Source organism: Mytilus edulis, chromosome 4, assembly GCF_963676685.1.
Source record: "Mytilus edulis chromosome 4, xbMytEdul2.2, whole genome shotgun sequence".
NCBI lineage: Eukaryota > Metazoa > Mollusca > Bivalvia > Mytilida > Mytilidae > Mytilus > Mytilus edulis.
In genome coordinates this window covers 66,441,100-66,460,852 of record NC_092347.1, presented here as the reverse complement: position 1 = coordinate 66,460,852, position 19,753 = coordinate 66,441,100, and the positions used below count along the sequence as shown (strand labels likewise).

Genomic DNA, 19,753 nt, shown 5'->3' with positions numbered 1-19,753 from the left:
GTCCTCCAAAAAGTTACCTTCCTGACTTCTAGGGGCCAAAGAAACTGAGTCGTCTTCCAACAACTGTCTAGGAGGTCTGGGAGGATCCTGTGCAGGATCCTGAGACAGACCCCTAGACTCCATAAGATCAAGCCTGTTACCAAATTCCAAAAACTTAGCATTAACAGTAGCTTGTATCTTGTGAATGGAGGTGGTAAGAGTCCTCATCTCATCCTTAAAGGAGGATGACTCTGAAGAGGATCTACCACCAAACCCCTGACCAGACCAAACTGATTGAGCCGAATAAGGATCAAAAGGCTGGGGATAAGGCGGCAAGTTGGGCATTCCCATAGGCATGGGAGGGTATGCAAAATTCATGGGCCACCTAGTCCGAGAAAAGGGGTCACTCCTGATGCCAGCTGGTAGTGTCTCCTGCCTGCTTGTCGTGCAAGCCACAGGAGACGTTGGTATCTCTGCAGGCCTAGTTACGGTATGTGATACCCTGCTAGGCCTAGATAACCTCAACTGACTAGCACCAGGAGTGAAAGGCAAAGTCCTGACAGGAACAGGTTCCGAGTCCTGTTCCAGACCGACACCAGAAACACCTGGAATAAACTCCAAACTTCTATCCCAAAATTCATCTGAATGGGTGGCCGAACGCCAAGGGGACAACAAATTACCATTGGATGTGTGAATTTGACTGTCACTTACCTCTTGGGTACCTGAAGCTGGAATTTTATCCATAATATTCAGATAAAATTAATATAAAATTATCCAAATATACTATAATTTTAAACAAAAATATCAATATAAATTACTAAATATATAAATTATCAACTTGTTAAACTGTTTGTGAAAAAATAAACTTTTTCCTCCTCCACAAAAAAACGTGCAGCATGCGTTGTAGAACCGGAAAAAATGATGAAGGTTTAGGACACACAGGTGTCAGGTGGGAGAGGTTGTCACGGGGTCATGGTTTCTTTTTCTGGCTGGTTTCCGGTTGAATAATGCAGCGAGTGGACTGATATCTAAATTTATGAAGGTGAGGTATTTAATGTAATAAAAACAGAAATAAACCATGTATTGCTGAAAAACTTAAGTGCATGTACCACGCATTTTATAAAGGTTAATGTTCTATAAGTAATTAATCGTAAGAGTACATTTATGTATAACATAACATAATACATTTGTTTTTTTGTGTTGCTGCAATAATAGAGAAATTAACAATGTAATCATGGGTAATGTAAATGAAGCTAACGTTTTGTAAATTTGGTGCGTCCGTAATGCATCTTTGGATTGACCTTCTTCGAGAACTCTCATACCCCAAAATACAATAGATATAAATGTAAAATATAAGAATTATGTCATTTCCTCAAGGATTAATTCCTACCAATTAGTACAAAGAATATCATCAATTCATACATGTTTTTTCTATCGTTTACAGCAATAATTTTGCACCAGTTGATAACACATTTATTTTTGTTTGAAGTCCCGATTGTCATTGCCAAAAAAATAATTCTGAACCGTTGACAGCATATGTATTTTTGTTTGCAGTCCCGATAGCAATTGCAATAAAACACATTTTGCAACAATTGACAACACATTTATTTGTGTTTGCAGTCCCATTAGCCATTGCAACACAACGAATTTTGCAACAGTTGGCAGCATATCTATGTTTGTTTGCAGTCCCGATAGCCATTGCAATACAACACATTTTGCAACAGTTGACAACATAGGTATTTTTGTTTGCAGTCCCGATAGCCATTGCAACACAACGAATTTTGCAACAGTTGACAGCATAGGTATTTTTGTTTGCAGTCCCGATAGCCATTGCAACACAACGAATTTTGCAACAGTTGACAGCATAGGTATTTTTGTTTGCAGTCCCGATAGCCATTGCAACACAACGAATTTTGCAACAGTTGGCAGCATATCTATTTTTGTTTGCAGTCCCGATAGCCATTGTAACACAACGAATTTTGCAACAGTTGGCAACATATTTATTGTTGTCTGCAGTCCCAATAATCATTGTAATACAATGGATTTTTCAGCAGTTTAAATCATTTATTTTTATTGCAGTTTGCATGTCATTTCGATACAAATGAAAGTTGCGACAGTTGACAACAAATTTATTTTTGTTTGCAGTCCCGATTGCCATTGCAAAACAAAAAAAATGCCACAGTTGGCAGCATATTGAGTTTGTGTCTGAAGTCCCGCTAGCCATTGCAATACAATGAACAGTTTGCAAAATATTTCTTATTGTCTGCAGTGCCAATAATCATTGTAATCTTGTTTATTTGTGTATGCAGTTCACATGTCAGATCAATACAAACAATATTTTAGCAACAGTTGACAGCATATTTATTGTTGTCTGAAGTTTCGAAAGCCATTGCAATACACTGAATTTTGCAACATTTGATAACATTTTGATTCTTATCTTCAGTTCCGGTTGTTATTGCGACACAATGGATTTTGCAACAGTTGACAGCATATTTATTTTTTTCCCTGCAGATCCGATTGTCATTGTTACACGATGGATTTTGCAACAGTCGATTACAGACTTAGCTTTTTTCTGCATTTCCGGTTTCCATTGCAATACAAAGGATTTTACAGTTGACAACACATTTTGATCTGTGTTGCTAATTGCATTTTGCAGTTTCGATAGTTGTTTATGGGGTGTGTACATGCAGAATAACATAATAACACATAGTCAAAACATCAATTGACGTAGTGTTTATCGGAATAAACACTATAGAAACGAGGGTCTCGGGAGACCTACCAAAGATATTTGTATCTATAATCTCTCATGGTAATTCGATATCACGCACCATACTATGAAAGTAATACTTTTATAGTTAAAGGAATCAATATTCAATGTATCATTTAACATTAACAGTTATACAACTTAAAATTATGTAATGTCATCACCATAATTTATTGTGTTTTTGTTTCCGTACGCCCACTGTTTGCTTTACTATACTTCCATGCTACCTTTAAATTGTTTTCAAAATAATTAGATATTCAATAACTGTGACATTTTTTTTACAAAAACTATCCTAATCAGATTTTATAAAGGTTAATTAAGAGAATTTATCTTAACATGCTAACGTCATTGGAGACCAACCGAGGAAGAAATTGTGCCGTCGAAAAAAGACTCAATAGAATAAATGCTCATAATGAAAAGCTCAAGTTTTAAGTTTTCTTCCTTAAAAATGTGTAAAACGTATATATATATATATGTATATATATGTATGTGTGTATAAAAGACCTACATTACAGAAAGAAGACAAGGAGTCGATAAATTGTCTCATATTTGACGCCAGCTTTATTAGAAATAAAACAATACTATACTTCCTTTACATACACAATGGTACATTTACTTTTGTCACGCTTCAACGACGAAAAGACCGTGACGAAAAGCTATAAAGAAACTGAATAACAAAAATCTCCATACTGGAATCTATGTCATAAGACTGTTAACTGAAACGTTGCTGTTTTCCATTTCTATTCTTTTTTTTTTGTGGTTGGTATTTGTTTGGGCTTTTACTGATTTATATAAGACTTTACATTGCAATTATGATTTTATGTCGATAGTTGTCTCGTTTGAATTGTTTTACATTGTTACTTTCAGGGCTTTTTTTTTATCTGATTATGTCTGTTTCAGTCATATTTTTTTTCCTTTTGAGGTCTCGCTATTTTCAATGCAAATTATTCTGCAAAACGTTTGTTGCATATATTTATTAGTTTTATTGTTGCGATTTTATTTTTGGTGTGCGAAACTGTCAACACAACATATGTTTTTGCTAACATTGTTTTTGCAATGGCTTCCACATTTGGAGGTTAACAAATTCCTGATGAAGGTAAATCAAGATTTTAAAGGGCTTTGGACGCTGTAAGTTTAAAGGTCTTCGTAAAGCTGCAAACGGCCAGCACGTGCATGCATGCACACAGTGAAATATAACACGTTATTTATTTTGACGTCTATCATTCATTATAACTTTAGTAGTTTCAGCTTCATTTTTTTTTTTTTTTTGCCTTTTTTTTTTATTTCTTCAGACATTAATTTCCATAGTAACATATTCATTTACAAAAACCGACTTGTATATATCATTAAATAATGTTCAAACATTTGTTCGTTATTTGTATATGTGTAAATTTGTAATCTACATTGTTTCTCCAATGTAAAGCCTTTGATCGTCTGAAGTACCTACAGTTTGCTTATAATTTCACAGCGAACAATGTAACAGACATTAATTGAAGGACATTATAAATAGTCTCGTGTTATTTATAAAAGTTTTTTCGGTAAAATAGATAATCAAAAGAATTTCTAATAAATAAAAGATTTGAAGGGTAATGACCTTAATAACGGGAATAAACAACAGGTGTTTTTGATAAATCAAAATTGCATGTCTATCAATAAGGCAGAAGACAGATCCGTAATAATTTGACTTTACGTAGAAATCTCATTTCTGAACTAATTTCTATTACGTTTATGTATATAATAACACGGCTTTCGACGTCGAAGTAAAACAGAAAGGCGTTTTACGTTGAATTCAATCAAATTGAAGAGTAAAACAATTTAGTTTTAAGTTTTTTTGTTAAAATCTATGAAACCATGTTGATTTTAAGCAAAAACATCGTTTAAGTTGGTTTTGTTGTGCAATTTCATTTTTTTGTACATTTCATGCTGGTTTCACTTAGAAAAAACATGTTTACTTTAGATTGTTAATATTTTCCAAAAAAAAGCTATAAGACAACCTTTCAACGATAATTTGAAAAAAATCACATTCAATACTATAAACTCTAAACGATCATGCCTGAGAGCAAAGGTCGAGAGTTTGATATGGGGTGTGTTATGATTATATTAACCATATGATTTACTTACTATGGGTTGTTTAGCATGTGATTTATTTGGGGTGTGACTGACATTTGTATCATGACTTTTGTATTCTGATATGAGCCATCATGCATTTATTTTATCATTATGAAATACCAGTATTAATAACATACTATATGCTAATAGTTTTATAGTCCTTGATAACTTAAACCTATATTTTTCAGGGGAAAACATCTTCGTATCTAGTTTCGTTTTTACAGTTTTTTTAATTATCTTCGTGCAGATTTGACGTAGTTTTCTATTCATGACTTCAAAATTAGTAATGTAAAAATGTCTTTAAAGTAAATCATTTCAGCGTCCCTTTTTATAATCCATATCACTGACTCCGTAGAAAATAATGTCAAACTGTCTCCGTTACAACATTCGAGTATTCATTTCTATTTTTATTTTTTCAAAACATAATTCTATAGTTTTTCTCCCGTTTATAACTAACGCAAAATTGTAAAATGCATGAATGACTTTATTCTAGATCTATGATAAGGTTTTACCACGTTATTGTTTGCATACATAATATTCCCGTAATGTTAAAAGCATCTGTCGGTTGTTTTCATACAATGATTTCGAAGTATTCTTTATTTACTGTCAATACTTATTTCTTTCTGCAATCAATATAGACATGAAAAACTAAGTCATACACAGGAATTTACTATCTAGACAATGTATAAATGTGTACATCAATTACACTCAACCTAACTGATTAAATAGTGTTACTTAGGATTTTTAAACATAGAAACAATACTGAAAAGATGAACTTAAACTTATATGATGAATATATGAAAGCATAGAAGTGTGCTCTAATACAGATTATTTTAGATATGCATAAAGACTATTTTAAGATGATTTTATGCGGGACTTGTAACTTTTCTTTGAATGCGACACTGTTTTATAAAAATGAGTGTCAAATACATTTGTTTTTAAAACGCTTACTTTAATGAAAATAGTTAAGAACTTTCAAATGTGTATAGAAGTATTGAATGGGAGGAATTATATAGGTTTCCATATTTGTTTATTCTTTAATATATGGGAGCTTTGATATATTCCTTCAAAAATTGTAAGACGATAGTTTTTCTTTCTTCTTTTCTTTTCTTATTAATCTTCTGCTTTACTTTTTAAAATTGAACTGTTCTGTTTTTGCTCTTTTAAATGAAGGCAATCATCGTTACATTGTGTGCTGCTAACTATTAAAATATAAAATTCGTTTGCAGTGCATCAAGTTTAACGGAAAACCTCATTTATTTTCAATCAAACATTAAAGTCGTTAACCAAGACAGGAAAGTGTAGGTTATAATATTTTTCAAATAATGGGCATCTTCGATGTATCACGAAGTGTCATGTAAGCATTTAATTGTATTTTCACCATCAAATGAGACTTAAATTAATTCTAGATAGAATTGGTTTCAGGCTTAGTGTTTATAAATGCGTTAAAATTACGATTCCAGCGAAGCTTTCTAATTAGCAATTAATTTCGGAAAGTTATTGATTCCATCGACTAGCCCTGAGATATTCTGCAAGATAGATCATAAAAAGTGTTGGCCTTTGATGTAATATACAACCCAGGTGGTACTTGGTAATGACAACCTACAAATAGCGATCTATATTCTTTTGTTTCTTAGATTGTTTTCCAAAAGATTCCCTTGTGGTTACTTATTCGTTAGCAGAGAAACGTGTACCATCTTGACTTTATATCCTAACCATTCTAGCAGATTCATTTCACGGCATTTAACAAAATATACTAGTAATTATTTAGTACTAAGCACCTTCATCAGCAGCAAAGTGGTTCGAATATGAGTACCGGGTGCAGGATTTTTTCGCTGTGTTGAAGACCAATTGGTGGCCCTCGTGTGTTTTCTGCTCTTTGGCACATTTCCCCATTTCCATTCCAAATTTGTTTTCTATTTCATAACATTGAAATTTAAGGGGAAAAAATTTTGGTAGTAAAGTGCGATTTTTACTAAAGATTTTATCGTTTCTTTTATCTACATATATATAAGGAAAACAGCATCAAGTGGTTTTTCACATTGTTGAAGGCCGTCAGTTTCCTATAACTGCTTACATACACTTCATTTGAACTTTGGTGGATAGTTGGCTCATTGGAAATAATACCACAACTCCTTTTTTATATTAAGCGCAACCCACGTAGACTATGCTTTTCTTCGTTATTTTTTTTATTTCAAAAAATAAATTTTCCGTCAATAATTCAATAGAAATGTAAGTATGTTCATGTACAGCCTAAAGCAAAGAAAGTGTTTTGTTGTTCTTCATATCAAAGTCAGGGAGAAGTCTTCAGTGCAGAGTAAAAGCTTACACCTGACTGCAAGTTTCCGGTGTCGGCGTGCTACTTCGTTAGCTGTTGATAACTTTTCCGATTTCGAATTGAAAAACCCAACAGATGCGTTGTAATATTATAATTTAAAAGGCAAAGAAACAACGTCAACGTAAAAATATTGTACATTGTAATTCAATACTTCGTTTCTGTTGTATTCCAACGATAAAAGCAAAGTTTCGAGTTAGTTTTTTTTTTATTTTATCATTCATCTTAAAACTGTTTTTTTCTCAATTTACTTTAATAGAAATTATGAATTTAAAACCTTTGTTATGTTTTTCATTTTTCTTTCCCTATTTTGTCGCTTCATTTGTTGCTTCCAATATTTTATGAGGAAGCATACCCGCATCACATTTTTTAACTATTCGAAATTGACACGTATTTTTGCTTTATGAAATTTACACTTATTTTTGCTTTTATATATATAAATCACAAAATCAAATTATAAAATGTAATGCACTTCTAAAATCTAATTATCAGAACACTTGATTGAATCTTGTAGTCTTATAGTTGACAATAAGTTTCACCAGCTTAAAAGAGAAGAAGTTGAACACAAAGTTGAATCATATAAAAAATAAAGCATGTTTTTCCGTATTTCATGTTTTAAGTTAGTGATGATGTAGGAAGCTTAAAACGACTGCAAACCTGCAAATTCGATAAAATTCAAGTATAAAAAAGATAAGATTTATCCAGAAAAAAATACACAGCAACAATAACAACAAACAATTCTTTGTAAGTGTGGAATAATAATATAAAAAGGCATCAAACCTGATTACTAGATTCCAGTTAAGATCCAGAAAATCTTCATCACACAGCGACAATCCTTCTTCAAACTCTACTGCAATCGATTTGACGATCAAGCTCCACAAAGCATATTGATATTAGCTTGTCACAGAAAAAAATCTCCACTAATCCAGGCGTATTACGAAAGACAACTCCAAAACACACTAAACAGACGTTAAGTGAGCACGAGTAAAATACTGGGAAAATGAAGGCAGAGGATATCGTCTGCTTTATAACCATGCAAATCAATAGATAGTGTTCATTATCATAGTGCGCATCCTCTACGAATACTATTGCTTGTTAACGGATGTTAAAAAAATAGAAATATTGATTAAAATGTGGCTGAATCAATTATATAGTTATTAAAGAAACACCAGAGGATTTAAAATGGTCACCATATCGTTTTTCCTTTTGGATAGTTTTGGCTTATAATTGATTATAGTATGATATCTGTTCCATTAACAACGATTTCATTATCAAAATATAAGCAAGAAATGAATATCTGTTGAGTCAACAATGATAAGTATAATTTTTTTACTGCTGTTTATCAAAATTGTTCTTAAATCTGTATTCAAGACATTTTTATCAGTTGTACTTTTCTTACCTCTTTTTTTCGATTTAAAAACTCATTTCAGAATATCATATTAGCAACTAAACTTTATTATTGTAATATCTATAAATGGTGGTCATTAATATTTTAAAGCCAATAAATAAAAACAGATAAAAAATAATTAATTGGAAATAGTTATAAAAGAAATGAGTTATATCCTGCTGGCAACCAGCAAAACATTGTTTTCTATATTCCTTTAGTTGAAATATTTATCGAAATCAATTGAAATTCTAAACGATCGATTGCCTCTGTTACATGTATATAATTACTGTTTTGTTAGCATGCTATTTAGTGGATAATTGTATTTGATATTTGTAGATTTCCCATAAGTATTAAAATATTACGTAAATGCTTTCGTTTAAAAAATCAGAATATTGGAGTTCTTGTGTTTTACAATCTTATTAAATAAAACATTTAGTAGCTTTTGTCAAGAAAAAAGTAATTGTAGTTTTGAACCATAAAACAATTTAGCTGAATTTTACAATGAACAATGCACTTATTGACCTTACTTACTGCATATAATAAAATATCTGTTTCAAAAGAACACAATTATATTAACATAGTTTCCTCATTCGTTATACAAGACAGAAGCGATAAGCTAATTTTCAAGAAATATCGGCTTTTACAAACCTTGTATGCATTGATTTTACTTCATATATATTAAGAATACTACATGTATCAATTTACATGTGTGTCATTCCTGTCTTTTTAATGCTGAACTAAAATGTCATATTTTCAGAAGAACTTTGCAATAATTAGTATCAAGTAATACTCCTTATTATTATTCTTTCTTCCTTCTAGAATATCCTTGTTTTATGAAGTCAAATGAGATAAATTCCCTGTCACTTCCGGTCTATGTTTTTGTTAGATGTTTTTTCTGCTTTGTATTGATATGATTAATTTAAAATAAAGGCCTTTTTGTCTTATGTTGTGTCCGTGATTAGAGATAGGGTTGGCGCTTTCAAAAAGTTAGACCTTTTACTTTTTTTACGTGTCTGTCTCAAGTCATGAGTCTGTGGCTCTGTTGTTGGTTTATGTATGTCATACTTGTTTTTCATAAATTGTTTTGTTATAAATTATGTTTTTCTAAATTGAATTGTTTTATGTTTTTCGTCGACTTTAAGGTATTGATTTTCTCATTGCTGAAGGCCGTATTATTGGCTCAATTGCAAGTACATCAACTTCATTCGAACGTTAACGGATACTTGTCTCATTGTCACATCTCCCTTTTTATATACTGATAATGTATTTTTTTATCCCTTTTCAGGGGCAGAAGGACAACCACTGCTTTGTGTCGTGGCCTTGTTGGACGGAGATCTCAATTCTAGAAATCAAGCAAGCTAGTTTGCTCATTGTTAAAGGACGTACGGTGACCTATAGTTGTTGATTTCTGTGTCGTTTGGTCACTTGTGGAATGTTGTCTCATTGGTAATCATATCAGATCTCCTTTTTTATTTATTTATAATGTATTTTCGAGTCAGGCAGCTTCTTCTTCTTTAAAGTTTTCAACCAGTTATAAGAGGGTCTGACTGTGGTTAAGAGAATAGAGAATACTTGATACAAAATGCATAATAAACCTGATAAAGGGGAGATGAAAGAATGGAGAACAATAAATAAAGATGAAGAATAGAGAAACATAGGGTGCTATACTGTTCAGAAAAAAAGAATATAAACAAGAGGCTCTCAAGAGCCTGAATCGCTCACCTGTATTTGAGAGGAGAAGATTTTTAAATGTTAGCAAAGATGGACGAAAGATACCAAAGGGACAGTCAAACTCATAAATCTAAAACAAACTGACAACGCCATGGCTAAAAATGAAAAAGACAAACAAACAACAGCACACATGACACAACATAGAAAACTAAAGAATAAACAACACGAACCCCACCAAAAAAACTAGGGGTGATCTCAGGTGCTCCGGAAGAGTAAGCAGATCCTGCTCCACCTTGACGAACAAATTATGTAAAATTGTCTTTCAAGGGCAATAATTCCTAAGGGGTCAATTGACAATTTTGGTCATATTCATTTTTTTTGTAGACCTTACTTTGCTGAACATTATTGCTGTTTATAGTTTATATCATCTATAATGATACTCAAAATAATAACAAAAAACTGCAAAATTTCGTTAAAACTGCCAATTCAGTGGCAGCAACCCAACAATGGGTTGTTCGATTCGTCTGAACATTTCAGGGCTGATTGATTTGTACCTATTGAACAATTAAATCACATGTCAGATTTGCTCTTAAAGCTTTAGATTTGAGATTTAAGCCAAAAACTGCATTTGACCCCTATGTTCTATTTTTAGCCATGGCGGCCATGTTTATCAATTAATCAAAACTTCGGATACAACATATAAACTAGATATATCCTAAGGAACATTTAGTTGAAGTTTGGAGGTATTTAGCCCTGTAGTTTCAGAGGAGAAGATTTTTAAATGTTAGCGAACTTGATGAACAAATTGTGTAAAATAGTCTTAAAGAGCAATTACTCCTTAAGGGGTCACTTGACCATTTCGGTCCTTAATCTTTTTTGTACGTCTTACTTTGCTAAACATTATTGCTGTTTACAGATAATATGTATCTATAATCATATTCAAGATCATAACAAAAAACTGCAAAAATTCCTAAAAACTACTAATTCAGTAGCAGTAACCTAACAATGGGTTGTTCTGAAAATTTCAGGGCTGATAGATCTTGACCAATTGAACAATTTTACCCATGGCAGATTTGCTCCTTTAGTTTCAGTTGTTTTGCGATAAAAGCCAAAAAATGAATTTTACCCCTATGTTCTATTTTTAGACATAGCGGCCATGTTTGTCGATGGATCTAAACTTCGGATACAATTCATAAACAAGATACCCTAAGGAACATTTAGTTAAAGTTTAAAGGTATTTGGCACCGCAGTTTCAGAGAAGATTTTTTAAATAGTTTACAACGACAGCCGTCGGACGACGACGGACGCCAAGTGATGTCATAGACTCATATGGGGGGGGGGGGGGGCTTTGGCCCCGTTGAGTTAAAAATGGTATAAATATAAATAATTAAGAAATGAACGCTAATATATAAAAAAGAGAAAAAAGCAGATAACCAAAAAGATTAAGAGAGGGGCGAAAGATACCAGAGGGACATTCAAACTCATAAATAGAAAATAAACTGACAACGGCATGGCTAAAAAGGAAAAAGACAAACAGACAAACAATAGTATGCAAAACACAACTTTGAAAAATAAAGACTAAGCAACACAAACCCCACAAAAAAACTTGGGGTGATCTCAGGTGCTCCGGAAGGGTCCTGCTCCACATGTGACACCCGTCGTGTTGCTCAAGTTGTTATAAACCTGGTAATGATTCAAATTTGGTACGTCACATCCTAGAATTAAAGCAAATATCCTTATGTTCAAAAATATATATATCTTTTAATATTGGTACTTCGAAACATAGACATTTTAAAATAAGTTTTCCCAAATAATATTAGGAACTTTATATTAAAATCAAAGACTTACCCGAGCAAATATGGCCAGTTTTTCTCATTTAATTTTTCCGTGGACTCTATTAAGTCAGAGTTGAAGGTTTTTATTGATATTTAAGAACACACTTTGTGTAGATCGATGTGATCTCCTATGTACCATTCTTGCAAGCAAAACATTATTTATAATGTTTTAACGGAAGGCGAGATCCTTATCTTACATGTGTAGAGTGGTCTTGGGCGCTGGACACAGTGCGGGCGGTGTCATCAAGATACAATGTATCCACATTGTATGAGTTCGAATCCCGCGAGGGAACAACAAAAATAATTTGCAGATTCAACATTATTGTGATGATATTTACACGAATTATGAATATCATATGTGTTTTCAGACGTATATCACCTTCACTGGTGATCCAATGGATAGATCAGTCTGGTATATGTCATTAATTCAGGAAACGACCGTTGTTATTCTGTTAATTATATGATGTAATGTACTATTTTATTATTTATTTATATATGTCTCTGTCCTCAGTGTTCTTGCGTTCATTTTAACTGTATTCCTGTCACGAAATGTTATCTTTTAAAGCTTTTTTTATATAACATTGCCGTATAAGCAAGAGGTTTGCTATCCACAAAGCCAGGTTTTACCCGCATTTTTTCTTTGAATTTCCTGTACCAAGTCAGTGATATGGAAGTTGGTATCAAAATGTACATTTCTATGTGTGTTAGCGTTTGTTTATATTGCAGTTCCGTGTCTCTTTTTCTCCGTTGTTTTCGTTTTATAGTTTTTGGTTTTGGTTTGTGACCCGGGATTTATTTTCACTTGTTCAATTTTAGACCATTAAACAGCAGTACACTACTGTTACATTGGTTTATAACTTATTCAATCACCAAATTTTAAACGCCTAAAGACAGCCCAAAACCGAAATTTTGAAACATTTTGACAAATTTTTAGTAATAATCCCAAGCATGTGTAAACAGAAAAAAATGAAAATTTTATTTGAAGTAAAGCTTTGTTTCGTCTTTCGAAAAATAGTATATTGTTCTTTATTTCCTAAGCATCGTCCTTTGGTGCAAATTTGACAAACACCAGTAAATTTTAGGATTTTGTGTCAAAATGCCTTCAACAGCAGCAAGAAAAAAAAACCAAAACAACATGTTGTAAATGTCACGCATCGGACGCGCATTTTTGGACTTTATTAATTTACCTTCATCGGGAATGCTGAAAGTCGAATATTTGAAAGTCAACGTCGTATACTAAGTGTATAAGTTCCGAAATAAATGAAGAGCTATATAGTACAAGGTCAATTTTGCCAGAGGAAGTTGAAATGATAGTTTCTAAAATAAAATTTAAAGTTATGGACGAACAGTTTTAGTGAAGTTTGTGATATATCATGTCAGTGCCGAAGAACTGACATGATAATACCCACGGCAGTAGTATCGACTCAATGCTGTAAAATTGAAAACAACACTGGATAAATAATACATGCGTCCGAAGGGCTCTTCTTGGTTTACTTTAATTAAGAACCGAAAACCACAAGATTTTATAAAAATTTGTAAAATAATTTAAAACGTATGTTAAGGATATTTTATTATTTTGACATCTTTTAGATTGTTACCCAGTTGGTAAAACATAACAGAGATTTGCTATACCCTATTCTTTTTTATATACGTTTTCCTTATATTACAGTTTTATGAGAGTTATGCATTAAACAAAGTTTATAACAAGCAAAATAAGTAATTTAAGGTCTGGTTCTGACTTTATCAAGCGGTTTGACATCTTTTAGAGTGTCTAAACTATGCCATGAAAAGGGTATAAAACTGAAAAGAAGCTTCTCAAAAACTAACAAAGAGGATATTCGCCTTAAGATAGTCTATTGATTTTGGTAATGCAGCAACTGTTTGTCCAATAACACTAGCGTGTTACAAAAGGGGAGAAACACTCGAGACTGAAAAAAACAACAAAAAAAACCGCTTGATCAAGTCAGAACCAGACCTTAAATTACTTATTTAAATTAAGGAAAACGTATATATATTGTTACTTTTTAAAATTAAGAAAAATGCTGCTCGAGTATTATTATATACATTCTCTTTTTATTTATGGTTTCGTATTACTATACAAGTTCTTTTATTCGTGGGGTTCCAATTTTCGTGGTTTTCGTGGATGATTTTAGTCACGAATTTAAGCGATCAACGAAATAAAACAACCATTGTCCAAATCAAGACATGGAAAGATCCCTATCGGTAGGTTTGACTACTGATATGATCTAGAGAATATATTATTGAATAACGGGAAATCTGAGAATACTTTAATAACCTTTGATCTTTTAATTTTATAAAAAATATTTTTGATCGATGAAAGTCAGATTTCCAGTATTGATATGCTAGTATGATAAAGTGTTTATTTTATATCCTCATAGTTCTCGTACATATGTGAAATAATAATTTCATACTGGGCTTGATTTTGATCTGAATTATTTGATAACTCAAGATACGTTTATAGCATTTTTTTTATGTTGCTGTAATCCGTAAAAACATGATTTCAGAGTTTTTGCGTAGTTGGTAAGTGTTGAAATGCGCTATAAACATTTTGTGTGTTCGGTCTTAGTTACCAGTATAGTTCTAATTGATAATGGAAATGGGGAATGCGTCAAAGATGTAACAACTCGACCAAAGAGCAGAAAACAGCCGAAGGCAACCAAAAGGTCTTCAGTACATCAAGAAAAATTTTATTCCTAAAGTAATGAACATAGCGAAGTTCTTGCTCGGACACACACTCCGTAGTTATATGATATGCCATTTTACTGTATGCCCTATTGCCGTTTGTGACTTAATGGCTATCATGAAAACTAAACGTTCCAAATATGTGTAAGTGAGCTTTGAATCAAATGTACCTGACCAACAGATGAAACGCCTAAGATCAACATTGTACAGGACAATTGAAACCATAATTTGGATACCGTTACAAACTTACATAATTTTTATTTATTTATGTTTACATCATACCACTAGAAGGATAGTTTAATGGCATATATGTACTACTACTAAACAAATAATGAAAGAAACAATACAATAAATTATCGCTATTTTGTGCATTTTTCTTTTGATCTTTTTTTGTGATAATTTTCATATCATGCTTCTCGCTTGAGATGGAAAAAATATCGCTAGAAACTAAGGAGGCCACGTGACGTTGCTAACGAAATTGATATGAAATTGACAACGTCGTCATAGGTAAAATAGCGAGAAAATCAATCTCGTTGAGATGATCAACGATAATCAACGATAATCTATAAATACAGTTATGTTTTATTGATTTAAACAGAGAATTAGAACCATATATGTTATCATTGAAATTTTAGTTCTAGTTTTTGCCAAAATTACCAGTACGGCTGCATATAAACTTGCGTCCATTTGCATGTCTGTCAGTGGCGTAGCTAGGCCATTTTTAAGTGTACGCCCGAACCTCGGCAAGGATAGTGATCGAGAGCACCATCGTGTCCAGGTCATAGCACCTGTTGGTAGTGGGTCTGAGGGGTCAAGCCCCTCTGAAGCAAACGAGTTATCAAGAATGAGCGGATACTATTTCTGTCAATAAAAACTCACCAATAGCAACATACTTTAGAGCCTAATTTGTTTATCTTTTATGTTTAATTTATTAATTGTGTTGATTTTGGTTTTAGAGAAAATGTCCAAACCTGTTACTCTAAATATGTTTAAAAGGAGCCATTACTCAACCAAGACCCCTTTTTGATGTGCAAATGTCGTTAATGGACATGAAATAATTAATTTTGATAGTTTTCAGGTGTCTTATGAAAAGTCGTAGAGGTTTCCGTAGAACCCTAGTTCTCGCCTGGACCTATGATTGCATCTCGCAAAAAATAATTCATTTATCTATCCATTCCAGGATTTTAAAATATATATTTCTGCCAAAGTTTAAATTCATGGCAATCTATGAAGGTTTACATCATTTAAACTATTAAACAGACCGTCTGTTAGTTGCGAAAGGATAAGTCCGAAAACTGAAAAATGAAAACAAAAATCATTTAAAAGTTTGCTCATACATTAATCATAAAAAGCTGCTGCTAAGGTTCATAACATTCGATGGTGGTTTGACAATGTAATTGATGTGTAACAAAAAAACATAGACTGTATCTACTTGTTAACTGCAAAAAGAAATTCCTTTGATCAGTAAATACCGTAAAACTAAATATGTGTCCAACTTTCGTAAAATTTCATGAATGGTTGACATTCGTTGATACTTAAAAAAAACTTTTCACAACATGCTGAACCAAGATGTTGACGCTGCCGACGCAATTTAGGATCGCTATGTCTCGGTTTCGAGACTGAAATGTCGTAGCCTGGACAAAAACGCAAATCTGAACAGATTATGAATAGCTTTAAACCAAGGGAAAGTAATTAGAATTCACAGAAGATTCAGACAGAAAATGAACAAATGTATAATATGATACCTTTTGATTTTAAAAGTAAATTTCGTCACTTTTATTCGCAATTATACAAGCCATTGAAGAAAGATATACAAGGCTTATATGATTTTAACCAGTTCTTCTTAATGTATTGAAATGAAAATATTTTTTTTACCAAAATTCAAGTGTACGCCCGGGCGTTTTGACGTAAACGTAGCTACGCGCCTGTCTGTCCCCGTCTTGATTTCAATCTTTGTCTTTTGCATTGTATAGCATGCCAAGGTCAAGATACATATATGAATTATAGAACGGCTTTTTAACTCTCGTAAATCCATTAGAAACTGAAAACTCAAGGTAACAAATAAAAGCTGAAGGAAACGCATGACATGAACTTCAAAAGGAATGAAACCGAGTGAGTCGACAGAGTAAATGCCTCTTACTATTCACGCATTAGCTGCCTAAATCAATAAGTTTCGGGTTCAAAATTCGGATTGTAAATGTTTTATGAAAAGATGAAAATTATTATTTCCATGAATTGAAGGAATAGTTATACAAAAGTAGGCAAAACCCTTTACTTTGACAAAATACATTGTTTTTCTCTCGAAAAATATCACCTTTCATTGTTGTGAGAGATTTCTTAGCTGAACTTGAATGTGCAAAGGTACTAAGTAAACATCTAAACTGAGTTTTGTCACTGACAATGTTTTCTGAATAATAATAGCTTATGTGGTATTTTTTGCTTTATGATTTTCAAATCTCGTAAACATATTTAAGGAAACAAACCAGGTCAAACGAACTACGGGAATCGCAAAAAACTTCAAAAGGAACATGACCGGATGTGTCAACACGGAAAGTTTCTTCAGCTGCATGTATACATGTAAACCCCGCCATACGAATCCAATCTCAGTCAAACTATTACAAAAGGGAACAGACACCATCGGTAGATCAATTATAGATTAGACGACTATGGTGCTATTCTTGATAATTTGATTGATTGGTTGTTGATTGCTTTACGCTGCATTCTTGTTAATTGGAGGTAACTGGTAAGTACCTGCATTCACTGCGGAGATAAAGATAACGAATTCGTTGAAATTTTTAGTTCGATTTTCATACTTATAAATCGAAGTTTCATCGATATTAGTACCAATATTCTCTTTGAATCTGTCAAATGTTTAAGGAAACCATAAAAAATACAATTAAGTTTAATTTACAATCAAAACACCTTGGACATCAAAGACAATTCAGGACAATTCATTGAATACTAAACCATGACCTTCGTTATGAACTCATAAAATTTCATTAATAAGATTTTTATATCCTTTATTCAATTAAACTAACTGTGACACGACAAAGGGGACGAAATAATGAGGTATTGATATTTTATATTTTACCAACCATCAAAGTATGGTTTTAAATGTCAAGCCTTTCACATAAATACATCTGCAACACTCTATTGTTGAGATTCATTCTGTTATCTTTTTCTAGGCAACATATGTTCACTTCAAACAAAGTGGTACAGCTATTGATTATAAGTAGGTACATAAGTATATTAATTAATATATTTTTTATGAATGAATTCACATGCATTTATCTTTATTTAAAAAGAATGATATTTCTTGATGATAAGTACAAACGTTAGCGTCATTTTTATTAATTGGTTGAATAAAAAGACGTCTGTATGTCAACAGTTATCAAAGGTACTAGGCTTATATTTTCATACGACAGACGCGTGTTCCGTCTACATAAGACTCATCAGCGACGCTCAGATCAAAATAGTTATAAAGCCAAACAACTAAAAAGTTGAAGAGCATTAAGGACATACATACCAACTCTCTAGTGACATGTTTTCACAGTCTGATATCTTTTGATACCTATATACGTCATCACCCTTTTATTGTTCCGATTGCGATCTATTTCCGATTCTAATATTTTGACTGAGTGTGGATTTGCAGCAATGTAAGTTGAATAGGAGACGCTGACCGAAGACGCGTAATTGGAAATATTCGGTTTTTTCTTCATTTTTCATTTCTCCCAAATTTGAATTTACCTTATATTCGGGTTTTTTATAGTCCAGCCGATTCCCTCATGTTTAGTTGTTAGCTTGATTTGTGTTCTTGTCTAAATGAGTCTCTAAAGGCTCATGCCTCATCGACCCTCAAATTAGCTTGATTTGTGTTCTTGTCTAAATGAGTCTCTAAAGGCTCATGCCTCATCGACCCTCAAAGACCTGAATTATTAAGCATCTTTCCTAGTTCCATGACGGATATGTTATTTTCCCAACATATATAATCCCAAAATATGAGATTTTAGTGTGTAAATCATATAGTAATTACACTACTAGATGCGGGTATTGGCAATTCCCTTGTACACCCAACATGTACGACACGATACTCAACAAAGAGGGAATCCTGAAAAGTCATAGGTCTGTGCTATTTTCCATTTGAATTTAAACCAGAAATGCAGAAGCAGATCTTTCTTCACTACATTGGATACCTGAGTTACATAAATGTCCTGAAAAGCAACGTTATATTGCTAGACTTGCCAAACCTTTCTCCACTCTTATAACATCAATTTTAATCAGCAATCAAATAAGGGCTTCAGAAATATTGTTAATAAAGGCAACAGTAGTTTACTGCTGTTCAAATGTCATCAATCAATTAAGAAAAAAACTTATTCAGGTTACAAACTAACACGGAGGGAAATTAATCAATTATAAGAAGAAGAAAAACGGAACAACAGAAAGACTGAGATGCAACAACAAACAACGCTAATATACATAGAAACGGACTATACCATATTGTAATACATCCACTGAATGTGCGATGTAAATCAGATTTAGACCAAAAACCGGCCTTATCGTACCTTGTCCTTTCAAACATCTGTCACAAAGATACAATCTTAGTCATTTTCATCTTGCAATAGAACAAATTCAACAATAACTGCATTTCCTTTACCAAACTTTCCCCATATAAATTTAAGGACAGATTACAAGAATGGATCCAAATTGGACTTTAATGTGATTGAGCTTTTGAGTTTGCTATTTGATAAGCGACATTCCGTTTTGACTTTTCCTTAGAGTTCGATTTTTTGTTATTTTACTTTGAATAGCCTAATATAAATGACACCTGGTCCATACATTACTATCGCTTTAGTTTCCTGTCATTTTCCGGACACATCCTTTTTAGTATCCTTTTTAAAGAAAAAAGTTAGCTGTGTAAGCAAACATCGTAAACTGAACGGTTCTTGTCTGTTAAGAACTAGTTGGAGTTT

General features: G+C 32.6%; 1 protein-coding gene across 1 annotated transcript in view; it reads right to left on the bottom strand.

Moving 5' to 3' along the window:
• The window catches only part of LOC139520278 (neuropeptide Y receptor type 2-like), a 66,616-nt gene extending 58,414 nt beyond the window's left edge, over nt 1-8,202 (bottom strand). Inside the window, exon 1 of the mRNA XM_071312786.1 lies at nt 7,968-8,202. The gene's annotated coding sequence lies outside the window, so the exon portion shown is untranslated. The remainder of the gene's footprint in view (nt 1-7,967) is intronic.
• Nucleotides 8,203-19,753: the final 11,551 nt, after the last annotated feature.